This window comes from Manduca sexta, chromosome 28, assembly GCF_014839805.1.
Source record: "Manduca sexta isolate Smith_Timp_Sample1 chromosome 28, JHU_Msex_v1.0, whole genome shotgun sequence".
Taxonomy (NCBI): domain Eukaryota; kingdom Metazoa; phylum Arthropoda; class Insecta; order Lepidoptera; family Sphingidae; genus Manduca; species Manduca sexta.
Genome location: NC_051142.1, coordinates 19139733 through 19160084, shown reverse-complemented (window position 1 = coordinate 19160084; position 20352 = coordinate 19139733). Strand labels below are relative to the sequence as shown.

Genomic DNA, 20352 nt, shown 5'->3' with positions numbered 1-20352 from the left:
ACCCATACAAAATGTCGGCCGAGGTGGGATTTGAACCTAAGACTTAAACAGAAATATACCAAGGAGGCGACATCGCGCCATAACACGGAAAAGTTCCTATGGTCTTTTGTTTCGTAAAACCATCAAAATTCACAACAGCTGTTCCTATTAATAATGTTTATGAGGAAATTATACTAACACTAACTCGAAGCGATCCGTCGGATCTCGTTGCGTGTGCGCTTGCGACATGGTGAAATCTGTTACATAACTGACATTGAACTACAAACATTCTTTTTTATCGACTCATATTTTGGCAACTTGCATAGTTCCCCATTTCTAGCTTATATTTAATATACTTATACCAGCGACGGTCTTCTTTTTAATACGCATAAATGTTTTTTCAAGGTTTTTTGTAATGGACTTATTTACCAAGCAGTATGTTTTTTGTGTTGGTAACATTAAAATTGTTAATTTTAATTATAATTTAAAGTGATATTGTGAAGGCTTTATTTAATGTTCCACTGCTGGGCACGGGCCTCTTCTAATACTAAGAGGGATTAGGCCTTAGTCCACCACGCTGGCCTAATGCGGATTGATAGACTTCACACACCTTCAAAATTCCTATAGAGAACTTCTCAAGAAGGTTTCCTCACGATGTTTTCCTTCACCGTTAAAGCAATCGATAATTCACGAAGAATACACACATAATTTAGAAAAGTCAGAGGTGAGTGGCCTTAGGTTTTTAACCTGCGGACATTCGTCTCGGCAGTTCGCTCCACAACCAACTAGGCTATCTTCGCGACAAACACTATTATGGACGACTTATTTACTTCTGACGATGCTCACGATATGAACCATGCAAAACACAACAGCTAATCCGCTGCTTCACGCCGGTTTTCCGCATGATAGAGGTACCATTTCTATCGAACAGGCTTATTAAGGCTGTAGATCATATTGGCTTGCGTTGCTCTACCATACATAAAAGAAGGCCAGGATATTATGTAACTTTTGGGTGTTATTCAATTATTCAAACACATCAGTCACATAGTACTGTATCGTTTAAATATTTCGATTTCTTTAACTTTAAAAACAACTACTCAATCAACTAGTATACTACTCATACTACTTCGGTCTTTCTTCTAACAAATTCTGCACGGATCGGCATGTTTTTTATTCGAAAAACTTTAATTTTATTGACTTGGAAAATGCACACTGTCAGGCTCCGTTCGAGCACAAATCCATAGCAAATTAAGTATTTTTGTAAAACTTTAAATGTATCGAGGAACGTGTTATCTTTAGACTGTGAAATAGGCGGAATACTAATTGGGAAATCTATCATGCTTTCTAATATGTAATTAATTGACATCTATATATATAAAAATGAATCCCTATTTCCCTTGGTCACGCCATCACACGGGAACGGCTGGATCGATTCCACAAATTTTTTGTTGTTGTGTTTGTTATTGTCAGGAGAAGGATCTTATGAAAGTAAAAATTAAGAAAGTTGAGCGGAACGTTAGAAAATTTAAGAAAAGTTAATTTCAGCGATTGACAGAATGCGCGCTGCAAATTCATAGTTGACAGGACATCGTCTGTCGGGTCAACTAGTAATAAATAATTGACTAATTAAGGACTCCAGGATACATAACCCAAGTACGCTACAAGCCCAATGCCGATTTCTCTTAATCATCCAAACATCTAAATGCCAGCAAACCATATTTGTTGGGGATGTATCATGTAACAATAGCAATGCCTACATAACAATCACATTTGTGCCATTCATTCATTCCATTATACCTTCGCTTGTCGCAGACTGCATTTACTGAGTGACTTGGTAATCATCCCTTGATGTAGTGCCAGTATAATTTTGTTTCCTATAGTTTCCTATGTTTGATTTCGTATATTATTTGATATGTACAAGAAAAAAATATGAAAAATAAATTATGTCAAAATAACATCAATCTGGTTATCCGGTTTCAACAGGCCGACATAATTGTGTCGACTGCCGAGGGATAATCATGTCTCGCCAGTCGACATTCTGTTGGAACCCACTCCACTTACGCACGTATAAAAAAAACTGACAAATTTACAACAGTCAAGACATAAAATGTGGGTCATGTTGTAGTCTCTAAATACTATTATGTTATATATTATGACAGTATTTATTCACAACACTCGATTTTTGCAGTATTTATGAGAAACTATCTTGCAATTTCAGCAGATTTGTCGTACCGATTTATTACGGTCGTCTACGTTCAGCGAAGATTGCATGAATTTGCACTACTTATGCGACAGGGCAACGAACTTTGAGTAAATTGTAAACAAAGGCCATTTAATCCATGATGAATTATGGGTAATAGTAATCAAATAAAATTTAATTTAAAAAATACTCAGTTTAAAGAGCATTGAGAGATATTTAATGGGTCTTTTAGTATCACGTGTTTGACTTGATGAGGCTCGTGGTGCTATTAAATGAGATAAAATGCTTGAAAAGGACCATCATGTTTAATTATACATTTTCCTACGCACTTATAACATTTTTATTGTTTAGGCGTAACGGATAGTAATCTTTTTATATTTTTAAATTATTGTTTAATTTATTTCTGGTTACATTTATAATTAACGAGTAACTTTGTTGCTCGTTATTTTTCTATTTCAAACAGCACAATTATTGTGCAGGTACGTCCGTCGCTTTCGTGGCTAGTGGATACGCAGAAGTGCAAACACTTTTCGCAAAGTGTGTTCCGTCCCATGATGTGATGTGGGCGAGCCTATGGTCATATTAGGGACAATTCTGATACTGAGCAAAAAGCCCAATATAACTTTGTTTATAATGACATATTAGTTTTCCCTGAGACTCGGCGAGCTTCACTGCTCGGTGTCATAAAATGCATGCCACTGCTGATCCTGGCTTACAGGAGTTGTAGTGGTGGGTGTGAGGGTGGGAAAGTCTCATGAAGTCTCATAACTTTGTTCGACCCGGGATTCAAACCCGAGACCAAACCAGTGTCGTACCGCCACCGAGTTAGTGATACAAAATTAATTTTAACTCCTCTTATACAACGAAATAAGGAGTGATTGATTGCTGTAATCGGAATTTTATTATTAGTCATAGTCTCTGGTCAGGAGCTGGTTATATGGATTATGTTATTGTTTTGTATGATGATGCGAGCTTGCCGTTCGCCTGATGGTAAGCCGAATGGATACGACCGCCTATAAACAGTAAAAACACCATCGAACACCTTGAATTACAAAGTATTGTTTGTCATTTTACTTCACTCGCCATCCTAAGACATGAAATGTCGTATCATGTCCACTGGCTACAATGTTCTTCAAACCGGAACACAACACTGCTGCTTGGTAGCAGAAATATACACTGCGGTACCTACCCAGGCGGACTCTCACATATGATAGACCTAACCAGAACCATCATATACATTACATACACATTTACATCGGCTGCCCCCGAAAATGTGCCTCTTGTTGAAGACAATATGTTATTTTATTATGTTCGCTTACCTATTATTTGCGTAATATGTATATAGGTCTAAAAAAAACCCTCAAGTGTAAAATTTTGCAAATTAATTAAATTATACATTTAAATATCTGCGGACGTTAATGATTGTTATAATTATAATTCACAAGACAATATTATATTTTAGTAATTATTTTTGTATGTAAATACGAATTAATTTATATAATGGAAATTTTAGAGTATGTATAACACTATTTTTTTTTATAACTTTATGGATTTCTATTGTCTTGGTGGCGTAGATGTAATTATACACGATACGAGTAAGATAACCGCGCTGAGGTCCTGGGATCGATTCCCGAAAGAAAAATAGTCACTGCATTTTTACATCTTTAAAATAATTACTCAGTTGCAGCTTGGAGTCAGGAAGTTTGCGGTGTGATACGCCTGTGTCTCGGAAAGCACGTTAAGCTGTAGGTCCTGCGCTTAATCACTCTCCGGTCATGTCTGTTTGCTGTCTCACCGAAGTTTAAGAGTGAAGGAACAGAGAATGCATCTATGTACTGCGCACACACTTATGCACTCTCCTGCGTAAATACTTGGCTGATCTCCGTTGAAATTGGCCGCCCTGGCCGAAATTCGGTTAGGAAGTAATTATAATATTTTTTTTTCAAAATTCGTTAGAGTATCGCTAGGAGTCAAATATTTTCTTTCAAATAAAAGATAAATTAACAAGCTCAACTAGGACCATTTTTAGGTCACCGCTCTGTAAAAATTAACCAAGCATTACCTACTAAAAAGTTAAAATCTGGGACCTATTTTACACCTGAGCCCTAGGCTACGCCACAGATTACAACGCACAAAAAAATGACCATAAAAGTCAACCATACATTTAATAATTAACTTGCGAACGAGCCACTGTGACGGGCATGTCGTTTGAAACAGTCGGCAGGCCTAGAGAAGAATTTAAAGAGGAACAGATAAATATCTGCACACAACGCAATCACCCGCCGCTTACATACTAACAGTTCGGTGCATTACATACGAAAGAAAGGTGGCGAAAATACACCATTATTACTTTTTGCAATACCTTGCACTTTAAAGCGTTAATCCCACAGAACGTTAATAAGTTTGCATTTTTGTTATTTTCTTAACTGTGAGCTCTAGTTACATCTCTGTCTATACCCCTAGGAGTATATGATGTGAATGTATATTTATAAATACATATATCAAATCACCTGACGGGAAGTGATGGCGTTTTGTACCTCATGACACGCATAATGCGTCAATATTTCAAACGAATTGTTAATGCAGTGCCAACTTTTGGAGTGGAATTAGGTTCAGCAATATCACGGATATTAAGTAGGTAGTTATTCCAGTTTCGATTGAAAAAAGACATTAGGTACGATTGGAATATATTATGCTAACAAATATAGAAATAAAAGTCATTATTTTATTTCTTTTGCCAATTAACTTTTAAGTATTGACGTGGATCTGGTCTCACAGGTTACTCGATATTTTTGTTTTCTTAGTTTCACCTAATTCCCCCTACTCCCCGCGATTGAGCGTCCCAGTAGCTTTTGTTTTAGTTGTAAAACTACTAACGAGGGAGGCGGTTGCGACTTCCGATGAATGTCACGTAAGTAGGTAATGGCCATCCAAATATTGACCGGAGCCTGTCAGACTACACATCCATTTTTGCCCTATGATGTATTTTATAAGAGCGATGATGTTTATTTTAGAAATTGTACTACAAAATGTCAAGAAATTATAAAGCCGGTAGTTCTAAGTTAAAACAACCATCTAAGAGTTCTGTTCCAGGCCCTGCGAAAAAAACTTTTTGTGCAGGAGATGCTTTTTTCGAACAAGAAGTGAGGGAGTTGTTAGCTTCGGATCAGTGTAACAATAAGGAGTATATTGATATTTTTTTTAAATTGTAGTCCGATCTTATACAAATTCATGACAGCGACAATGATAAAGATCAGGACCAAAATCAGGACCAGAACATATAACACCAATCAAAAGATGCGGAGAGAGATTTCCTAAAAAAATTAGCATGTTTGCTTATGGTGCCTCTTGTGCAAAGACGTGTTGTACTTAAATACCTACACGATTGCCAAGAGAGTTGAGGCTGACCATGACTCGAGTTTTAGGTAAAAATATGTTTACAGAAGATGTCCTGGTTCAAGAAACCAGTCAAGGAACCAAAGGAGCATGTAGAATCTAATCCGCGATTTTTTTTTATTTTATTTACTTATTTATTTCCACATACAACTATTTTACAGGTAATACCCAATACAATAGTATAGTACAATATATAATTAACAGGTAATATAATAGTATAGTACAATATACATAGGAGAACTACCCATGTTTGTGTTGGATGCAACAAACCTATGTGTCTTCAATGTAGGTACTAGGCCTTTGTGCACTGACTGCCAATAAATTTACGTTATCAGACTGTTGTCTTTTTTTTATATTAGTTACCTGAAGTAGGTGTTTTGTGTTTTTGGTGTCTTATATATTATATTTTGTAAAAAGAAGACTCATTTTGTAATAGGAATAAGTTTATCTCTTTGTAATACCTAAAAATGTAACCTAAGTAGATTTAGAATGAAAAGTGCAATAATTTTTTTACTTAAAATTTCTATAATTTGTGTAGTAAACGTTCATTATATAAGCACGTTATTTTATAGCTAAATCCTATAACTTTTATTTTCAAACTGTTTTAAAGCGATTTTATAGCAAATTCCCCAAAAAAAAATATGTGTGCAACGTGCATATAGGAGCATGTGAGAGTACACGTGCACAGTAGTGTTAAGAAAAAATGACGTCCACACTTAAAGGTTAATCATATACTATTATTAACCTTATCTATTATTAAATATTATTACATCCTGGTTGAGACGGTCCATTCTTTTTTAGTCAAAGTAGGGCTGCCTCGCTACCTAAATTGCCGACGGCGGATAAACACGGTAAATTCCCGGACTTTGGGGCGAAATATGGGTTTTTCCGGACACCTCTGAAAAAATATTTTTTGCAACACGCGGGGGTACAGGGGGCTGTTCGATCTTCGACTATTTTGTTGTGCCTTCTTGAATGCGGGTTGATATTAATGAATTTTTAACTAAGATTTATTTCAATTTGTCGCTTATCTATATATGAAATGGATTTGCCCTGACAACAAAAATTGTCCGGCTTACACCACACTTTTTAATCACATCTGCCGACGGCCCCCGGACGCTCTTCAAACTAAAGGAAAGGAAAATCCGGGGTATTCCGGACGGACGGCAGCCCTAAGCCAAAGCAATCTGACCGCACAATCAATCAATATTTATTAGCAAAATAAACAAAATAACAATTGTTTCACTGGTACTTGTTGGATTACCAAAATCTTATTTTACGCTTGTCATGAAGAAAAATCTTGGTTTTGAATGATGGCAAGTTGATTAAATTTTGATTTTAAGTAAAATAATCTCTAATGTGATTTAAAATATTGGACCCGTTGATGTCGGTAATAATGATAACGTTAAATAAATAAATCCAGTTGTTTAAAATCAACCGACTAAGACAAGTAGGAAGTTGTTAACAACAACCAAATAAGTAGGAAGTTGTTAACAATTTGACGTTTGGATCGCCGAAACTAATTCATCACGGGAACAGACAACGACAAATTTACCGTCTGCGCAGTGCCTTATCAGCCAAGCGATATTTCCATTTAGTTAAAGAAAGAGTCCAATTTTTATTTTATGTCATTATTAGCTACTATTTACAGCATAGTTAATTACATGCGGCGATAGTCTAATTGAGTGTGGCCCCGAACTACCGAGACGAATTTCCGCAAGTTCGAATCCCAACGACTGACTTCTAAAATTATGTGTATAAGTATTCTTTGTGAATTATCGCTTGTTTTAATGAAGAAGGAAAACATCGTGAGGAAACCTGTATAACTAAGAAGTTCTCTATAGGAATTTTGAGCGTCTGTGAATTCTGCCAATCCGTACTAGGCCAGCGTGGTGGACTAAGGCCTAATCACTCTCAGTAGTAAAGGAGACCCGTGCCTTGCAGTGGGACAGTATATATATAATACAGGGCTGATGTATTATTATTTTATAATAATTAATACAACAGTGTGAATGCGCTTCTAAATATACACGTTCTTATAATAAATAATTTACACATTTATATTTAACAGTTAGATGTCACTTATTGTCATCTCCAATCTGTTATATAATATTTTGCGTTATATTGAAGAGCTCACACGTTTATTTATAAAGCAGGCATTTATTTTATATTAAAAATATTTACGTAAATTACAACAGTACTAACGATAATAAATACAACTAACAGCCGTTTTGAATAAACGATACGATCTCAATTTTCAATCTGGTTTCTAGAATGAACCAATGAAAATAAGTCATTTGTGAACGTGTCAAAAATTATGTTCTGATTTGTCAATTTTTGAGATAGATCGTAAAAATCGATTGGGCTGGTTTATTGAAAATGGCGGTAATTTAAAATTTTATCTAGTTGAAAGAAACAAAAATGAAGTTTTATTACCAATTCGTAAGGAAAATTAAGGTATATTTTAGAGTTAAATTGATTAGTGTAGGAATTATTTCGATAAAGGAATCGTTTATAGTTAAATTGCTTAATATAAACATTTATATTTAAATATTTTTCCTTTATCTCATTTATTGATATTAAGTTTATGATGTGCGACAAAAATTAAACATTTCAAAATCGATCATATTGCTGGCATGTCAAAATGCGGGTCGCGTGCGCACCGTACAAGGTGAGTGAAATGGGACGAGCGAGCGCACTTGACTGTAGACAACACTTTTTGTCACCAACCCACTGACCCAGAATGTCGAAAAATGACAAATGACACGTAACGTCAACAAGAGCCGGCATTAGACTCGAGATTTGTACGCATTTAGGCTGTATAATACATAACTTTTTAGTTCTTAGTTATTAAAGTGTTTTTCAAGTAATTAAAAGGACCGTATTTCTTGAATGTTTTTATCACAAAATTTCGAGATTGTGCTTTTGCTGATAGGCTGTTTCGAGGGAAGGCGGGGTCGAGTAGCTCCCCCCGATAGTGTAGTGGCGTGAGTAGATGATGTATTCTGATTTGAAAGTTTCAGCGTTTTTTATGCAAAGATGATTGTTTGCGCAGACAGATCCGCGAACCATGGTTAGTACGAACAAACTATTTGTTGCGCTTATGGTCAGTGAGTCAGGACACTCAAAGGCAAAACCGAACGCTTTGCCCCTCTGTTTGTAGGAGTTTACTTTCATCACTTTCCGTTAGCACACAATTGTGCGAATTATGAGGATCTAAGTTTATTATCCAGATTGTAAAATCACTATAATGTATATTTTGTTTTGAAATAAAAATATTCTGTATAACTTATCAAAGAGTAGATTTGTGGTCGCTTGGTAATCTGGTAAAATCTTTGTGATAAGGGTTCGAAATGAAGTAAAACCGAACCAGAAATTTAAAAAATACTTTTTGGAGTCTCTTTACCACTTATACTTTACGTTTTAAAGTTAACTTCGTCAGTACAATTAATAAGTTTCGTATTTTACCATCATATAGTGAGGATTTTGAATTTCTTGATCAGGCTATACATAAGTAGAAAAGTAGGTAGGTGTATATCGAAATAAAGTGAGTAACGCTGTTACCTCATATTAATACTATTTGCAGGAATGTGGTTACGTTGTAGTGATTTAAAAATTATGTCACTATTCATCTCGTGACGCGGAGTTATAACAAATGTGGACAAGGGTAACTGTTTATATAAATATTTTATTAGTACGGAATATTTTTGGCTCTTGAGGCTTATTCCAGAAATATGCATAAATATCTATCGCAATTATGTATTTATTTATATAAAATTTATTTTATACATGGTGTATAGACAGATTTAAGGGTATAGGCATTCTCTACCAATCAATCTAACGATTACAATTACAAAGATATTTACGAAATATGGCGCAACTGTCACAGATATTTTTACCTATAGTCAAAGAGTTCTGAGATTATATAGAGCGGACATTGGGAAGATTTTCATACAAAAATTTTGCGCTTATATGATGATTACTCGATCTACCGTAAAATAGCAAACACCAATGTAGAACACTTAATTTTTTCTATATTATGATTTGTACGGTTTTAATGCGAATATTAGCATTAATTAACATTAGAGACACGACTTTTCTTATGTATTGCTTTAGGCAATACCAACTTTGTCGGGTTGGTCAAGTGGAATACATCGACTCTTGCGCAGCTTTATCAAACAATGGAAGGAATCGAAACCTTAGGGCTTGTTCACGGTGACGCGGCAGGTTAAGAGTCAGGTGTAGTGCGTTGTATCTTTCTACAACTTTATGTTATGTTAACAGTTTATACTTTTACAATGTAAATAATGTAATGTCAGCCCTGTATTATATACCCACTGCTGAGCATGGGCCTCATATATTACTGAGAGGGATTAGGCCTCAGTCCAACACGCTGGCCTATTGCGGATTGGAAGATTTCACACCTTCATAATTCCTATAGAGAACTGCCCAGATATAAAGGTTTTCTGACAATGTTTTCTTTCACCGTTAAAGTACGGAATAATTCACAAAAAATACACACATAACTGCCGAGACGAATGTCCGCAGGTTCAACTCCCAACAGCACAAACATCTGACCAATACTTTAACAATTAGATAAAAAATATTATGGTATTGTAACAGCAACATAAATAATTATTAGCCGCAGAAAAAGACAGTAGTACCTAATAAAAATGTATTAATACGAAAAAAATACTTAGGATAATGATTTCTTATCACAAATTAGTTTAATTTCAAATACTTAGGATATAAAAATTCAGTACTATTCTGAGCTGCTTGTAGGTACTATATTACATTAAATTATACTGTTTCTGCCGCCAAGCAGCAGTGTGTAGGCACTGTTGTATTTCAGTTCAAAGAACATTGTAGTCAGTGTAACAACTGGACATTATAAGACTTAACATCTCATGTCTCAGGAAGACGAGTGCAGTGGAATACCAAACAATACTTTGTAATTCAAGGTGTTGGATGGTGTTTCTATTGTTTACAGGCAGTCGTTTTGCTTACCATCAGGCCAACGGCAAGCTATAACAAGAATAATCAATAATATAAAAATGTCTTGCTAAGCTCAAATCTCGAGAGCAGCGGAACTGACTTCGTTAATTCTTTTTTTATAATATTCCTTGAAGTACGATGGTTCTTATGGAGAATTTTTTTAAAAAAATTACCTGAAACGTCTAAAAATATTACTTTTCTATATTCCCATACAAAAGATTCGTAATAATACTTTAAAGTTAATTTGAACTTCAATACCATACCATAAAGTTTAAGTGTTAGTGGAGGGGTTCCGGGAAGGCAAAACAATTAGTGACGTTGGTATCGTATACATATTAATGTCAATATTTATACGATGGAAATCATTTTAAGTGTTTTATAATTTTTATTTTTCGACATAACGTACTAATTGTTGACTTATCAACTTTCTTTTTTTCTTTTTTTATCTTACTAGCTGCCCCGGTGTCACGAATAGCAGAATAAGTATTAAAAAATAATAAAAAATTAGAATCGACTGTTAGGCGGTACGATGTTCGCCGGGTCAACTAGTTATTAATAAAAGTAAATATTATTCAAAACATAATGTTTATTATTGTAATGCTCTATGAGACACGCATTCTGTCAATCGCTGACAGTTATTTCAAACAACCAACAGTTATGTAAAATTAATATTGTCATTAAGTTTTTTATGTTTCGCTCAACTCCCTTGATTTTTCCTTTCATAAGAACCTTCTTTTTACATATACTCATATATAGATATAGATAAAAAGCGGCGATTCTACAAATTAAATACAAAGAGGACCTCAGATTGCGCCGCATACGTCGCCAGCCCTAGCGAACACACTTAGTATGCTCAACGGTTTTATTACAAAATACTTGCACACAGAGGTCTATTTAAATGACTAGGGCCTAGATATCCGGCATTTGTAAGAGAATTTTATGACCCTTTTTGTTTTAGAGGGAAAAAGAAGTAACACCGGGGAAACTTGAATACAATAATAATACAATTAAACTGTTCGAGAAATTTAAAGCATTGTAACAAACGCTGGGTTGAGTCCCTAGCTTATGCCTATTAATCTGGTACAGTCGTTATTCGGCGTTTTAGGCATAGTTTTGCTATCTTAGAGGCCGCAGCACGAAACGAGTGATACCGAACAGAATGCCGCAGTGAGACCCTGCGGTAGAGGAGCTTTGGACCCTGGAGCATCACAAAAGTGTCGCAATTACAATCATGCCAAGCTACTTTACAGACTAAACCCAGAGAAAATTAATTATCACTATACAGCTTCACCATTACTGCGGCGATTTTATATTTTTAAGACGGACCCGGCAAAATTATCCTACTGCACCTGACCTGGAGGCCAATAGAACGTTGATCGAGATCGTCGAGAGAGATCGAGGGAATTATGCCGGTCTGTTGGAATCGGATATACACAGGCGATATATTCTATTCTAACACAAAATCAGATGTCATCTATTTAGATCTTAAATTGATTTCCAAATAGAAAGATAGATAAGTAAAGGTAATATTTGCAATCTAAAAATGTGAACAAAATAATGTTAAGTTTACGTATTAATTTCTCACAGTTTCCGATGCATGCAGATATTATTCTCGAGCGAACCGTGCTTGCCAGCCGTCCTAGATTTACAAACTTGTCCCAGTTTAGACGCTCCTAGAGAGGGATTAAGAGTCTTTTATCGATGGTAAACTTGCTTTTGTAGCAAGAAGCGAGACTACTTTTTCCTTTTTTGTTTCTTTAAAACAAATTTTAGGAATTATTATCTATTTATTTATTCCAATGGTATGTATCAGGCAATGAGAAGTCTGTGAAACGGAACGTGAATTTTATTTTAATACCGAAACGAATATTTTGATGAACAAAATTTTATTTGATAACAAAATACTGAAGGCACAAGTCTTATATTTTTGTTGAATGTATATAATCATCAAAGTACTGTACAATTTCATTATTATTATGTGATAAATCTTCATGTTTAAATTTGCTATGAAAAGGAATTCTTTCTATTTGATTAATTTGTAGATATATCAAAACTTAGTATTCCTAGAGTGGCCGAGCGTCACTGCTCGTGCCAAAATGTGTGCCATCGATCTCGCCTCAAGTGTTGCAGCGGCGTCTGCCTAGTCTAGCTGATAGATTATTGCGCTGTGATTCGCTGCAAGTCCACCATTAATTCTCACTTATTTTACAGGATTCTTGTAGGAACAGTATGTTTGAGGTTTTCCTCTACTCAAGCTAAGCTCGGTATACAGAGCGCCCGCCCTGAGGACCTCAGCGAAGGGGTGGCCCAGTTTCCCTTTAATTGATATTAGAATCTCCTAGAGCTTTACTGCTTAATATTGATATTGTATTTTATATTATTTTAGTATATTTGTCATAAATAACCATGAGCTATGATAAATTCGAACGTCTTAAGTCACAGGTAATTCGTATACTATACTAAAAATAAAATACATTAAATAATCGCTATCTGGCACCGTTTATATTTTTTAAAACAAATGAACTTATAAGGGGGTGCTATTAAAGTGTTCAGATCATGATCACCTAAACAGGAACTAATTATGGGTGTTCAGTTCTACATAGGAAATGTGCGGACTTCGCTAAGCGAGGGTTGTTAGCATTTTTGTAATTTTTATCGATTTGCAAAATAAGGAAGTTCTGTATTAGACCCTTAGGTATGTTTGTCTGTTCGCGATGTTTTTTTTATGTTACAGAGCCTAAAAAAAGTAAGGATAGGCAAATCAGTATAGATTTTGGTAATAATAGAATCTGTTTAAATAATATGTATTTAAATACGAATATCCGTATTTTAAAATGCATTATGAATTAATTATTGTTACTTAATCTTCCATATCAATAATTTCTCTATATTTTTACGTAAACGGTTCTCTTGGTAGAATGTTTATTTATGTCATTTTTAAATTTTTTGCCGATATAAATAATGTTGGCATAGAAAACTGACCATTTACTCAATAATATTAGAAAGAATTACAAATATTTGGAAATTGTCCTAAATATTGTGCATATCATTTTATAATGAATTAGTAATTATATGACGATGAAAAATAATAAATGAATTATTACTTAATTATGTTAAGAGTTAAAGTAATATTGCCTAACTGGTTAGGTAGTACCCAATATAATTTTTTAACACTGTCAAAGAAAACAATAATCAACTGTATTTCCTAAATTAAGTAAATCGCTCTAAGAACGAGGAAAGTCCGTCATATAATTCCGAAAACACAAAAAATAGGTTATCATTCTAGTTACACAAACTACAAGATGTCCAAAACACACATGTAATTAAAAAAACTGGGGTATCCGTATTGCAAAATTATCTAACACAAAATTGGGCAATTGACTTTCACAAAAAAAAATATATAATTTGGCCAAAACTTACCTATATTATTCACAACACTAGCACATATTTAAATAGCACATTATTCGAAAGCCAGCATTTTAGCGATCAAATTTTGGGGCCGAATTACATAAGTATTACGTGAACGGTTGCGCAAATAACTTGGTCGGTGCGGCGTGCGTTTGCCGCCGACGTCGAATCGCTTATGAATGAAGTAAGTTAAGGCTACGATTTATGTATGGAGGGAGTGAATGACGCGGTGCGTGGACCTTTGCACGGATTTTTTTTCTATGTAGGGTGCGTCTCGCCCTGGAATATGTTCCTTGTTTTATTCATCCTCGCAGGTTGCCGAGATCTGGGCCCTTATTCTGTATGATAGTGTAAACGCGTAACGCGGCTGTGTCATGTTATATTCGAGAAATGTGCGTGGAATGGTATTCTGTAAGCCAAATTTCTATAGTCCTAAACATGATGCGTTGTGTTACGTGCTTGTTACGCACTGTTAAAATAGTGTGCGGGATAGAGAACAAGGCCCCTGGGTGTTGTGCATTTACTTGAGCTTATGCGTCACTAGATGATGCTTGGTAGCGGAGTGCATCGCTTCGCCGCGCCGTATTAAGCATAACACCCATCTAACATAAGTGTGTGTCGAATCGAAAATGAATTTTAGTGTGTCGCTTGGAGCAGCCTGTGTACCTACATCCGGTGCCAAACAGGCCGGCAAAATTGTGTCGGCTGGTGAGGGTTACACTTCCCGTCGGCCAACGTTCTATCTGGACCTCTTTCCACTTACCATCACGTGCAGTGAGACAATTTGTCATGACCATAAAAAAAAAATTGACTTAAAAATTTTAACCAAATAACCGATCGCAGTGCTATTTATATTGACTTTTGAGTCTACGAATTGAGTAGTGCAATAAAACTATTCGCGGATTTTATCGCGAATTTTGTATTACAGTTTTCTTCCGTCGATTCGAAGACTTTGCAGCAGATAAAACTATAATATAAAATCCGCAAAATAGTTTTATTATAATGTCTAACATTCGCGTAATATAAGAAATCATTAATTGACATATAGTCCTAAATTAAGGTAAACAATATCCAAAAGGTTCTTTTGGTGAGAATCAAAGAGAACAGGGGAGAGAGGATGCCCCTCTTTTCACGAAACGCTGCTATAAGTAAAACAAAAAATCAGCAATCATTCTGATGGATGGTAGTTTATGTCAAACAAATACTTTATTAACTTTAGTAAACAAGAAACAGCATACATAAATTTATGTAAAGTATACAAAGCAAACAGATATAAGAACATTATTTTAAATGGGTAAACACAAGATATTGAAGTAAGACTTGTCGTTAACTAAACAAAATCGTGTCTCCGATTTCCATGAAAAAATCTTGTCCTTTCCACATTGGAAAGGACAAGATGTCCGCAGTCATCACTCGCCATCATGCCCGTTTGATAACCTTTGGGACGCCTGTATACAGCAGTGACTTCCCTGCGGCTGATAATAGATCTTTTTAAACGAATATGGCAAAGCTACCCGACTACATTTGATTGTAAGAGTAGTCCAGGTAACCGTCGCCTGACGAAATGATCATGCCTGTCAACACGATTATGCCGTCCTCTGTCAAATCAGTAATACGCAGGGTGATTCCGGCCCGCGACACGTGGGCCACTATGGCGGGTTTTAACATATTATGTACGGTGGTCGCTATCCGGGCGAGTGCGAATATCTTACCAGTAGCGGGTGATTATAATTAACTGTTCATCAATATTTATTAGCGAAGATAGGATCTTCCGTTCGGCCAGAGGAACCCGAAATGTTTTATAAGGTGTAATATTGTTACAGATTTGGCGAGTGGTAGCCCAATGTTTTTCACCTTCTCCGGGTTAAGAGAGCGTCGTAATACCGGGGAGCCCAACATAATCAATGGCCATGAGGCCGAGCGTAGGAGTACTGACACTTCTTAGCAAAAACTAAAAAGGTTTTATTCTCTATGTTTTACTTTAAGGAACTAAACCTGATATTTGTTCGTAAGACTACAAATATTTGCACTTAATTATATCTACTTGCTTAAACAGTATGACAATATGCTAAGTTTACTTAAGTATATTAAGATACAGTAAGATGTTCTCGGGATGTGCAGCGAATATTAAAACAGGCCTGTTCCCTAACACTTCTTTATATTTTCTGCGGCGACATGTGTCTGCTTAACCTTTCGAATATGCGGGCATGAAGATAGAATTGAATGCCATACCATCGTATGGCATTCAATTTTTTGTGCACGTCCATTGCTAATGATAAGTAATCAACACAATCCATGAATACATGGACTAGAAGAAATCAGAATAAGACATTTACGTCGCCGATCGTAAATTCAAGATGGTTATGTGCCGCATAGACTGTATAGTGTATAGACGCGGCTGCTTCGTATGCAGTTCGGGATTGATAGATGTTGTCCATCTTGCCCTCTCTTTCCATGGTGCTTCATTCGTGTCGATTTTGTTTAATGATTACATTTTTGAACCTATTATCTTGTCGGTTACTGGAGCACAATCCTCATGACATTTTTTTTTATGTTCTCGACAAAGTGACCCAACTGCAACTGATGGTAAGTGGAGTGGGGTCCAATAGAACGTTGACCGACGAGAGATGATGACCCCTCGGCAGTCGACACAACTATGCCGGCCTGTTGGAACCGGATATAAACAGGCTGATCCCGAAACGCGACACACTTACATGGCCCATTACGGCGGGTTTTAACAACTTTTGTACGGTGGTTGCTATACGGGCAGATATAAAATATATTCTAACACCAGCAAAATGGATTCCCTACACAGCTATATTGCATGCAACGTACGAAGTAAAATAGTAGTGTAAGTTTAAAGTAATATATTTCATATAACCCTAAACACATGACGCTTTCATTTATGGTAATAAATTATAATATTAACTATTAGTATGACGTCAATTGTGTTATTTTCTAATAACTTTTTTAGATTCATAAATATTTGCCATTTTGTTTACAATAAAATACTTGCAGATTCTATGCAACAAAGAGTCGGGGTCAAGGCACAAGAGATTTGTCTGAACTCAACTTAAGGTAGACTTCCTAGATTCACATCAAGCAACATACGCGTAATTTTTATATAAAATGATAAGACAAACGTAACGCAACGGTACACTTCACGACTGTCTAGCAGTAACACCTAAAACCCTAAATTACAAAGTAATTGATTCCTTCCTAACTGAATTCCGACCACAGCGGTCAATCTCAACGGAGATCAGCCAAGTACGCAGTGTGCGTGCTCAGGTGTGTGCGCAAAACACAGGTGCACTCTGTTCCTTCACACTCATAGTCCAGTGAAACGGTAATCCGTCATGACCGGATAGAGATCAGGCGCAGGACCAACGGCTTTACGTGCTTTCCCAGGCACAGGGGTATCACACCGCCAACTTAACAACTCCGAGCTGCGATTGAGTAATTTTAAAGGGTAGGCAGAGGGGCTACTAGTGCACACACTTTCCGCTGTATGTTTTCCGTCCCATAGTGTGATAGGGGGCGGGTTTATTACCATATCAGGCACAAATTCTAGCCTCCGGGCTGTTACGTAGAAAAACGCATTATAACTTTCTCTAACGCGGGGAACGCACCCGAGACCTCAGCACTGCAGTCATACTCCAACTACACCACTGAGATATTGTAAAATTTAAAAAGATCGAATAACAAAGATCACTAATGCTTGCGTCACTTATGTTTCAGTAGTACTTAAGTAAAGTCTGTAGTTACTCGTTATCGTTTGACGCAACGTTCGGAACCCAGACGTTACAGGCTAAGGTTAAATGACAAATGACAAATATTATACATAAACAAGGAAAACAGACTTAACACGGCATATCACTTAGTATTTATTATTTCTAGTTTCATGGTCTGTCCATATAACCTTTCTCGAAGACGTTATGTTTTTCACACAGGGCAAAGTTGACTTCTTTAAGTTAGGCTAGACTTGGATTTTTAACAAAAAATTTACTGTAAACAAATTGTATACAGATTGCGAAGATTTTATTAAGCTTTTTTTATTAGTTGGGTAAGGTGAATGCTTTTTTATTGAATAATGGAATTTATTAAACCTTCCTAGTCGAATTACCGCCACGGCGGCCAATCTCAACGGAGTTCAGGTACGCAGAAGATAATATTATAGTGCACATGTGTGAGCAATACATAGGGGCACTCTCTGCTCCTTCACTCTCATAGGTGAGACGGCAATCCGACGAGACAGGGGAGAGAATACAACTGTGCAACCGAGGCAAACAAAATTGCGTCTTTCTGTGTGTTAAATCTTAAATGCACATATATTTTTTTCATAACCAGTTTCACGTTTGAGAACGAGTCTGTCAAAAATCATTAAATTCTTTTAAAAACATACAATTCAGTGCTTTCATCGCTCAGTAATAATAACAATACGAGTTCTGTTAAACCTACATAATGCCCACTGCTGGTCACGGGCCTCCTCGACTATTCAGAAGGTTTAGACCTCAGTCCACCACGCTGTTCTATTACGGGTTGGCGGCCTGCATACCCTCGGAAATCTTATGAAGAATTCTCAGGTATGTAAGTTTGCTCACGATGTTTTCCTTTATGATTAAAGCAAATCTTAATTGATAAACAATATCAGAGGTACCCTGGGTTTTAACCTGCGGACGTTCGTCTCGACAGTCCGTTCCATTTCCAACTAGACTATTATGCACTTAGTGGTTAACGTGCACTTAATATAATAAAACGTAAATTATATGTGGAACTTGTTATGAAAAATATTTTATGAAATTCAAATAAACCAAATGATATTACAAAACTAATCCACTAATTTAATTACTTGTTCATAGTTTCACGTAAATTGTAATCTGACAACTATATTTGCCAAGAATATCATCATTGCCTGTAAAATTTTGCTAACAAACAAAACTGATTTTTATGGCAACAGGTGCGAATTCACTGTAATTAGTACCATTAAAATTGTTAGGAGATTCTATAGCTGTTATAGCGTTAGTTAAACACGCGGCATTGGTACAACAACGCGTGGAGGTATTAAGCTGAAATTTATTTCAAATATAAATACAAAAAAAAATCTACTGTCCCTTGGAGCTGTGAAAAAATCAAACATCTAAGCCAACGCAATCAAAGATACAGCCGTTTACGCCGCAAATTGTCGAAACTCGCAAGGGAATCAAAACCTATAAGGTACTTCCCGTGAACTCAGAATCTTGTAATTTGTTACGCAACAACGTCTTATAGTTACATCATATTATAATGAAAATATTTTTAATATTTTTTAAGTTACTACCCCTTTCATTCATAAGCAACGCGTAGAGGTATTACATTAAAATTCATATCAAATACTCATGGCTATAATACCTTTAAGCTGTAAAAAAATCAAACTTTTATGTTAACGCAATCAAAAGAAACAGCAATTTAAGCCGCATATTTTCAAACTCGCAACTACTCGCAAGGAATCAAATCCAGTCGAATAGAATCTCGAAATTTGGTATGAAGCAGGGTTTTAGCAAAATTCCGAATACCTAATTGTTTTAGACTTTTGTCTGTAATTTTTGCTCGTCCAGCTTTCCATATTGTAATGTTATGGATTTCATTTCGCAAAAAATACCATAACTATGACTCGATTATCGTGATGAACTTTTACCTATATATCTACAGGTTTGTGCGGAACCCTCGGCGCTCGAGTCTCAGTCCCGGATCTTGAATTATTTGGAGACGGGGCAAAGTCTGGATAATGCCGCCCCCGACCACCTATATTTTTAACTTTGTCATCTCATTATCATTTCGCGCCCCGCGGGAAATAATTATTTATGTGCGTAATGTTCTGGATGTCTTAGTAGTCAAAGTTGCGTTAAATATAAGTCGTGTATTCGTCTGCCATGTTTGGATTTGCCGCCCACTGAATTCTCCGCCCGGGGCATGGGCCCCGGATTGCCCCTCTTATAGATCCGGGGCTGGCGAGTCTGACTCGCACTTGGCCGGTTTTTTATTGTTAAAGCGGGAGAAGGCGAGTGTGGAAGGAACATATTGTGCTCGCGACTTTATCAACAATTCATTGTTTTCTTATTATCAATATCAACTTGCCCCCCCCCCCCCCCCCCCCCGCCCCCCTCTGGGCCGTCGGCTCCGCTCTTGAAAGATATTATATGTATACCAACATAATAATATGGTGTATCTAAACTTAGGTCCAATTGGTTATGCATTTTTAATTAACAAATGAAAATGCTGTCATACTTCGGCGTAGAGTCGGCGCAACTTACCTTTTTTAAAAGTTGCAATAACGACTTCACATCGTTTTCACGTTCAACCTTCAGCCAGCAAACATGAGTGTTAGAAAAATGTGT

At 36.2% G+C, this 20352-nt stretch overlaps 1 protein-coding gene across 1 annotated transcript in view; it reads right to left on the bottom strand.

Moving 5' to 3' along the window:
• LOC115446356 (fatty acyl-CoA reductase wat) overlaps window positions 1-14151 on the bottom strand; it is a 37185-nt gene extending 23034 nt beyond the window's left edge. Inside the window, exon 1 of the mRNA XM_030172978.2 lies at window positions 13991-14151. The gene's annotated coding sequence lies outside the window, so the exon portion shown is untranslated. The remainder of the gene's footprint in view (window positions 1-13990) is intronic.
• Between the last annotated feature and the right edge of the window lie 6201 nt (window positions 14152-20352).